Source organism: Limulus polyphemus, unplaced genomic scaffold (genome assembly GCF_000517525.1).
Source record: "Limulus polyphemus unplaced genomic scaffold, Limulus_polyphemus-2.1.2 Scaffold2287, whole genome shotgun sequence".
In the NCBI taxonomy this organism is placed as follows: domain Eukaryota; kingdom Metazoa; phylum Arthropoda; class Merostomata; order Xiphosura; family Limulidae; genus Limulus; species Limulus polyphemus.
The window spans coordinates 65023-72667 of record NW_013667897.1 but is presented as its reverse complement, the minus strand read 5'-3'; the positions used below and the strand labels follow the sequence as shown (position 1 = coordinate 72667).

Here is a 7645-nt window from a genome sequence, read left to right as displayed (position 1 = left end):
CATAGGTTGCTAAGCCTTTTAATATATATATATAGTCGAAAACCCAAACAAAAATAAATTACTATATTCATACCATAGAAAATTCCATTATAATTTATCAAGCTTAGTAGCTAAACTGTATCTGGGTGTAAAACATATGAAATTTCGAGCAGACTAAAGACACAACCTACCTCCTTGAAATCTTGGTTTGAAAGAACAAGATGGCATCCTAACACATGAAAATGGCTGAGAAAACCACTAGGGGGACATTCTGAACTTTTGATCGGTTATTCACATGTCATATATTGAAGTAAGTGTATATGAGGGACCATTTCCAAAATTGAAAAGAGGTGAGCAGGGCCACTGTGTTTGATTCAGCACGAGAGATATCTCAGCAATAGAAAAGATATGAGGTTCTTATTTTATAATCTAGCTTGTCAATATTGGTAATTTGAGTTCCTAATTCATACAAAACTATAATTAGTATTTTGACTTCACACACATCTAATTTGAACCAGTGCTGCATTCAACATATCATGTGACACACAAAAATCAATGTTTAACTGTGTTTTTTAACATTTACTTTTAAATTAAGAAATTACATAACGTATAATACTAAAGATTGTATTATAATCTACAGTTTGATACCAAACTTATTGACATAAATTTATGAAACAGTAGTTCAATAAAATTTTGAATGTGAGTCAACAAACACGATGACACTTGCTAAAATTAAAAAAAGGACCTTATTTTATAACATATTTTCTTATTCATTCCCATTCTACTCCAGAATAAAATTTGTTTCAAAGTGAGAGCACGAAAGATTGCCACAGCCATTTTCAATTTGTTTTATGAATTTTTTTGCTTTTCATTTCTGTTAAGTCATTAGAACATAACACATTTTCCTTGACTTTCCCAAAAATTTTCATTTTTCCCTAACCATTTTCTGGATTTTCATTTTTTGCTGACTTTTCTCTGACCTGTAGCAACCCTGTTCTTTCTGTATCTGCATGTATTTATAACATGCAACAGAAAAATCTAGAAATATCTAGCCCTCTAGTAACAACATGACATATAACGAGGAAAACTTAGAAGCTCCAAGTAAGATGACGTCAATTATATTATAAAAGCCTAGTAAAACAATTACACTAAATACTCATATAGAGATACGTAAAGAAACTTGTCATAACTATCTCTTAAAATAATTAACTTTTAACACTCTTGTTATAAAAATTAAATAATCATTAAACATTAAATAAACTAAATAATAGCTCTTAAACAGAACAGTCTTGTATGCACAACAAACTCAATCTTCGTAAATTACCCAAGTATTTTTTTAACTTCAGTATGAGCTTAAGGTGATAAAAAAAAACATTGAAAATCTCAATGCCAAAAATTGCTAAATGGAAAGGTGATTTATCTGGAGAAAGTCCGAAATTTTGGGAGAGAAAATGAAATGTCAAAATGGAAGCTACAGAAAGAAAGAGATAGCTTGCTCACCAAATTATGAAGCAAGATCCAGGGAGAAGCCAGGAAAAAACCCGAATTACAGAAGCACATCAAATTGCTACCAAGATGCAGTTAGAAGTCACGAGCAATTTTGTGACAGAGAAGTGCATCATTAAACTTGCCAAGATCCTGACAGAACAGCCACACGTAAGGTGTAGTTTCTGCTAGTTATATATAAATATGCTAAAGATGAGCTTCACTTATACAGGTTATACAATAGAATGAGAGGTAAAGCTCTAAATACATTGATTAAAATTTTTTTCACTGGAAGAATCATCGATATCCCTTGTTTCTTTCCTTCTCACAGTAGACAATTTTTAACCAAACTGCAAGAAAATTGTATACATTCTTACTAAACTATATCTAATTTTAGTCTAGAAAATTTCATATACTGATTTTTATTGTGAAATTTCAAAAATGTTTAGAATTTCATTTTTTTTTTTTTTATCACAAAGTTATGCTTTATAAATCCAGTCAGTTTCAACTTGATTGATATTCATCAACATATTTTTTTTTTACACTATTTTTCCAATTGCAGTATTCATTACTTCTGGCTACAAGTAATAAAAACACCAAAACTGATGAAGATTTTATCAGTGCCCTATGACCTGACCTTTTCACAACAAAATCACTACTACTTTTATCAGGCTAAATAACAACATTTTTTTTATAACAATTTATATCGAATCAATTTAAATTATTTTTAGTAAATAACAAGTTATCAAATTTATATACACTGTTTGGATAAGCTAACCTTAACCATACCATTCAATAAATAAGGATTTGAGTAACTGGAATATCTTGCATTTGCCTACCATACTTACTGAACCTAACTAAGTTTATTTGATGTCATATGAGAAAATCTCCAGTTTTCAAACAGATACAATTTAGCACAAAATCATCTTCTCTAATGAAAACAATGTCTAAAGAAACTATATAGAAATTCCCCAATCTTCCATTATGTATCTTTCTAAGTCTTCTAAACTTCCCACTAGATTTTGTAGTTCATCCTTGAAGAAGCTCCACCTAGTCAGTTTTCCACAAAATCATGTTACTGGTCACATAAATAAACTTACTCTACACTGACATAACTAGTTTGTAATCTGCTTAATCCAATGATATTTAAATTCTGTCTGTGATTATTTAAAACCTGTGCTTCATTAGTAATTATTCAGGCCACATGCTGTAACATAAAAGGGTGTGAACAAAGGGCAGTAATAATAATGAAACTGTGAAAGAAAATAACATGAAAAACAAGTCATGAATAATTACATTCACAAATAATAATAATTTCTTAGCACGTATAAACCTATGCTTTTCAATGGGAAGAAAAGTCTAAACAAAGTTAATAATTGAGGTGCTTACAGGTGAGATTCTTCAGAGCTTCACAGAAATGACAGTTTGAAGTTATCTCCTAGTTTTCTTTACAAATTACACAAAATAAGTTTCACAAAAATTAATAGTTTCCTAAACTGAAATATATTTCTGATAGATACTTACCTCCTCTTACAAAACAGCTTTCCTCAATTTGTACTGCCCTCTATGCACAAAATTTTCACCCACCATTAGCGTTTATACTCCAACTAATATCCACATGGTACAGCTGTGTTGTAGCATGCAAATAAGCATGCGACAACCCTCCACCAATAGAAGTGCAACACACTCTCCTGTCACTACTGACTCCCTCTATGCAGTAGAACCCAATCTTCACATCAAAAATCAGCATGAAAAAAAAAAAACTGTAAGTGGGAAAGATGAATGGGTAGTGTGAGAAAAGGTAAGTATCTATCAGAAATATATTTTCAGTTTAGGAAAATATTAATTTCTGATATAATAACTTACCACCTCTAAAAAACAACAGCTAGAAACTCACACAGACCTGGTGGATGTACCATTGTAGAAATAACCTAGATAAGCAACCCCCAGAAAGCATCTGAAGATGACTTAAGGAGTATGACATCTCAATGGAGAGGAACACATATGTGGGAGGCTGCACAACATCTGAACCAGGTATACTCCTCACCCAAGATGAATGAACGTGTCATAGTCGGAAATAAGGCACCTCCAAAAACAAAATGCTATTGGTGTAGAGTGCATTGGACCATAAGCAGGAGGTCAACTCCAGTCCAAAACGTGCAGCACCCCGATTAGATCAATCAACCCATGGTAGAAGAAGGGTCCTCTACCATTCAGCTCAGACCCAGGAACCATAAGGGAAGAAGTACTTTGGTTCCAAGAACCCAAGCCATCATGTGTGTGTATAATCAAGACAACCAACATCAGTACCCCCAGGAACCGACATCTGGACAATGGTAGGAAGATAGAAATGCAATGTGGAGGGTCCCAGCCCACTCACACGTGAGGTCTTATGTTGACTGGTCCAGCTCCAACCAATACCAGTCACCTGTGAACTGACACGTGGCAGCAGGAAGGAATGTTCCCAGTGAAATGGGTGAACTGCAAAAAGAAACGCGATTGAAAAATCCAGTCCATAAATACGGCATCTAGAATCATACATCATATCTGTGATAGGAGGATAGTCACAACACCTACACCTGCAGAACACTATTGCCCTACTCTCAATTGAGTGAAATGTAAAACACTCAGGAGGAAGCCTCCATGGACCACCACACCAGCAGCTAGGAGTTGGTAAGGACTCCCATTGGAGAGTCTGGAGGAACACATCACCAGACAAAGTGTAATCGTCAACCACAAAACTTTATTTTGAAAAGCATACCAAACCCAACATGTAGAATCAAGAGAACAGCTCAGAAGGGCAGCATTCCCCTTCTGCTCTACTCATGTTAGTCCAAGTGTACAGTCCAGGACGAACATATTTATGAAGACACTGTAAGGATGAACCTACAAGTGGTCTTGTGGAACACCCCATCTCAACAGTGAGCATAAGCAAGGGAACAGTTGCACTGTGCAGAATTAAGAATTAGTATCCCTAGACAGGCACCACTCACCATAAAGTGGGATCAAAATGAATAGTAAGGAGGTCCCTGTATTATGAAACAATGAAGAAAAATGACACCTACTCAAAGATGAACCGATGAGGTAGAAAATATCCAGTTGAGAAGGAAACCACCAGACAATGCAAATAATGTGACACAAAAGTATGAAGTGTGGTCCATACAATGGCCTGGATAACCTCCTCAAAAGATGAGAAAAAAGAAGCAGACAAATATATTGTGAGGTGATGAATCTGATAAGCAGAGGCACAAAAAAGGTAATAGGAATAAGGAGACAAGGATGATTTGACTATATGGAAGAGTTGTTGGAACCAATCAATCAGGGTAATAGGATAAAGGTCATGGAAGCTAAAGTATTCCAATGTATAAACAAGTGGAAACCACAGAAAGGAGCTGTGAGAGCCACATAACACCTCAGAGCCCTGACCAAAAATAGGAGATGATCAGAATCAGAATATTTTTGTGAAGGGTAAAAAAGGGAAATAGGAGTGAAGGCAACATTACCCTCACATGCACCAGAGGTTTTTAGTAGAAAGGCATGATCAGGATAAAGGAGAACATAGGTTTGGTGGTAAAAGATGCAAAAGACATCGATGGTGAACACATCCAACCTTCAACATGCACAATGAGGAGGAAATAGGTTTTCAAGGATAAGTAATATATGGAACAGGAAGCAAAGGGTTCAAATCGAGGTAGAGAGGATGAAAACATTAAGATCCCAATCTGGCAAGAGCGTAGTGCGAGGAAGACAATGGAGGCAAAACAAGAAGGAAATAACAGGAGAGGAAAAACATAGTGGAATTGGGAAAAATAAAAAGGTAGATGATAACGCAGCTCTATGATTAGCAATGGTTGAAACAGAAAGACCGTTATCAGAAAGCCAGGTAAAAAATTCTGAAAGATAAGGGACAGAAGGAGAAGAATAGACTAATGGCAAAACATATGCCACTTATATTCGTACAAAGACTGAGAAGAAGAGTGGATGGAGTGGGAATAAAGGGATGCCATTCACATGGAAAGTCAAGAAGCTCACGTAAGTGACTGAACAAAAGTCACACGTGAAGCTGGAGGGTAGGAATGGATTGATGAAGCACTGCCAAATAAGTCTGATGGAGAAGAGAAGGAGAGAGAGAGAGGAAGAGAAAATGGTGGTGACAACTGAAGAAGGAAAAGTAGAGAGAACCAATGTTGAGCTGGCTAGAATGAAGCCACTCTAAGGACTCATCACTGAGTGGTTTGGGTAATGGAAAGGACTCTGGGAAGAAGATGGATGGAGGGTTAGGCATAAATGTAGAGGTCTCTCATATCATCACTCAGAGTGTGTATTGCCAAAGCCAAAGGATGAGGAAGAGGAGACCAAAATAGAAGAAGCTTGGTATTCAGATGGGTGGCAAACACATCCAACCATGGAGTACCCAACCAAGAGCAGTGACACCTGAAAACCAGAGGGTCAAGGGACCACACTATGGGGAGAACCTTTTCATGGATGAGATAATCAATCTACAACAAGATTGAAAGCACACCGGATATGACGTGCCAGCAAACAGATATAATGGCTGAAGACATAGCGACTGCGAGCTGGTGTCATCTTGCCAAGTGATGTAAGAGACAACAGTTCAGTTGTCAGAGTGGATCATCACTGTTTTCCTCTCAAAGCAGGCAAGAAATTATCTATTCCCCGACGAACAGCCAGGAGTTCCAGAATGTTGATGTGAAAACTAGATTGGACTGAAGACCAACAACCCAAGCTCTCTTGGGCATCACAGTATGCCCTCCAGCCTCACAGAGAAGCATTCATAAAAAGATTCACCTACAGTCATGGAGGAGAATGAGGGACACTAGCCATTGTGCTGTCCCTGTCCAGCCACCAAACAGAATCAATCTGAAGGGAAGAAGGAAGGGATACCAGGTAATCCAGGGGATCTACAGTGAGGTTCCATTGATCCTTAAGGACTCACTGAAGAGACTGCATGTGGGCACAGCCAGGGGAAATAAGAGCCTCCAATAAAGCCCATGTCCCCCAAAAGAAAAATAACCTCTCACACAGGAAGACAAGGTAAGAATAGCACCTTCTGAATCATAAGCTCCACAGAACACACTCAGAGGAGAGAAGGCTGGGCTCAACTGAGCTGAGAGTTGAAGAATACCCCAAGATGAATGGGGAATTGGGTCAGTGTGAGAATGGACTTCTCCACATTGACCAGCAAAGCCACTCACACAGCTTCCTTGAGAAGAAACAGCATGTTGATGGAAGAATGAGGGAGCTAGAAGTAGCAAACTGTTCATTTAATAATGGAAATGAAGCCCCTGTGAATGAAGCAGTCAGGTAAAGGTAACAACTACATGACAAAAATCTTTTGGAACTGAGGCTAGCCCAAAAGGGTGAGCCTGAAACTTATATGTATGATCCCTATGGATGAAGCAAAGATAACAATGGGATACAGGAGAAATGGAAATATAAAGGTACGCATCTGACACATCAAACATTGTCATCCAAAGACCCAGAGTAAAAGTCTATTGAATAGACAGGAAAGACTCCATGGTGAACTGAGGAAATTCCAAAATGTAGTTTAGGTGAACAAGATCAGTAACAGGATGCCAATCCCCCATCTTCTTGAGGATTACAAAAGGATAGGAATAGAAACTGGGAAGAGTAGGAACTACCAGTTCTAGTGTCCTTGAGAAGGAGAACCTTAATCAACCTCTAAAAGATGCTGGCTGGACAGAGAATCCCAAGAAGGGAGAAAGAACAGGAAAGGAGAGGTAGTGAATGGAAACAAAGGGAAGTCCTTCTGATAAGACCAAAAGAACTCAATAGTTGGTGGTAAATGACTCCCAAATGTTAGCAAAAAGCAGCAATCTGGAAGAGGTAATTGAGATGGAGGTGGGTATACAAGAACAGGAGCAGGGGGATATGGTGATAAAGGAAAGGCTAGAGAAGAGAGGGAAGTATGCAAATGGGCAGATTCTACACTTGATTTCAAAGAGTAAGGAAGACCCTCCAAAACCATTTGTCATAAAAAAGTAGTCATGCATAAATCATACAAAGACATAGTGAGGGGGAATGAGTTAACTCTATTGCCCCGGGTACCCTTTACTGCACATGATACAAAGTTTTAGTGTCTTACATTAAAAATTTTATTAAACTACCTTTTGTTTATATTATACCAATTAGAATAGCA

At 37.4% G+C, this 7645-nt stretch overlaps 1 protein-coding gene across 1 annotated transcript in view; it reads right to left on the bottom strand.

Annotated features, from left to right (window-relative positions):
• The window catches only part of LOC106466520 (proteasome assembly chaperone 2-like), a 95962-nt gene that overhangs the window by 65602 nt on the left and 22715 nt on the right, over window positions 1-7645 (bottom strand). The window lies entirely within an intron of this gene.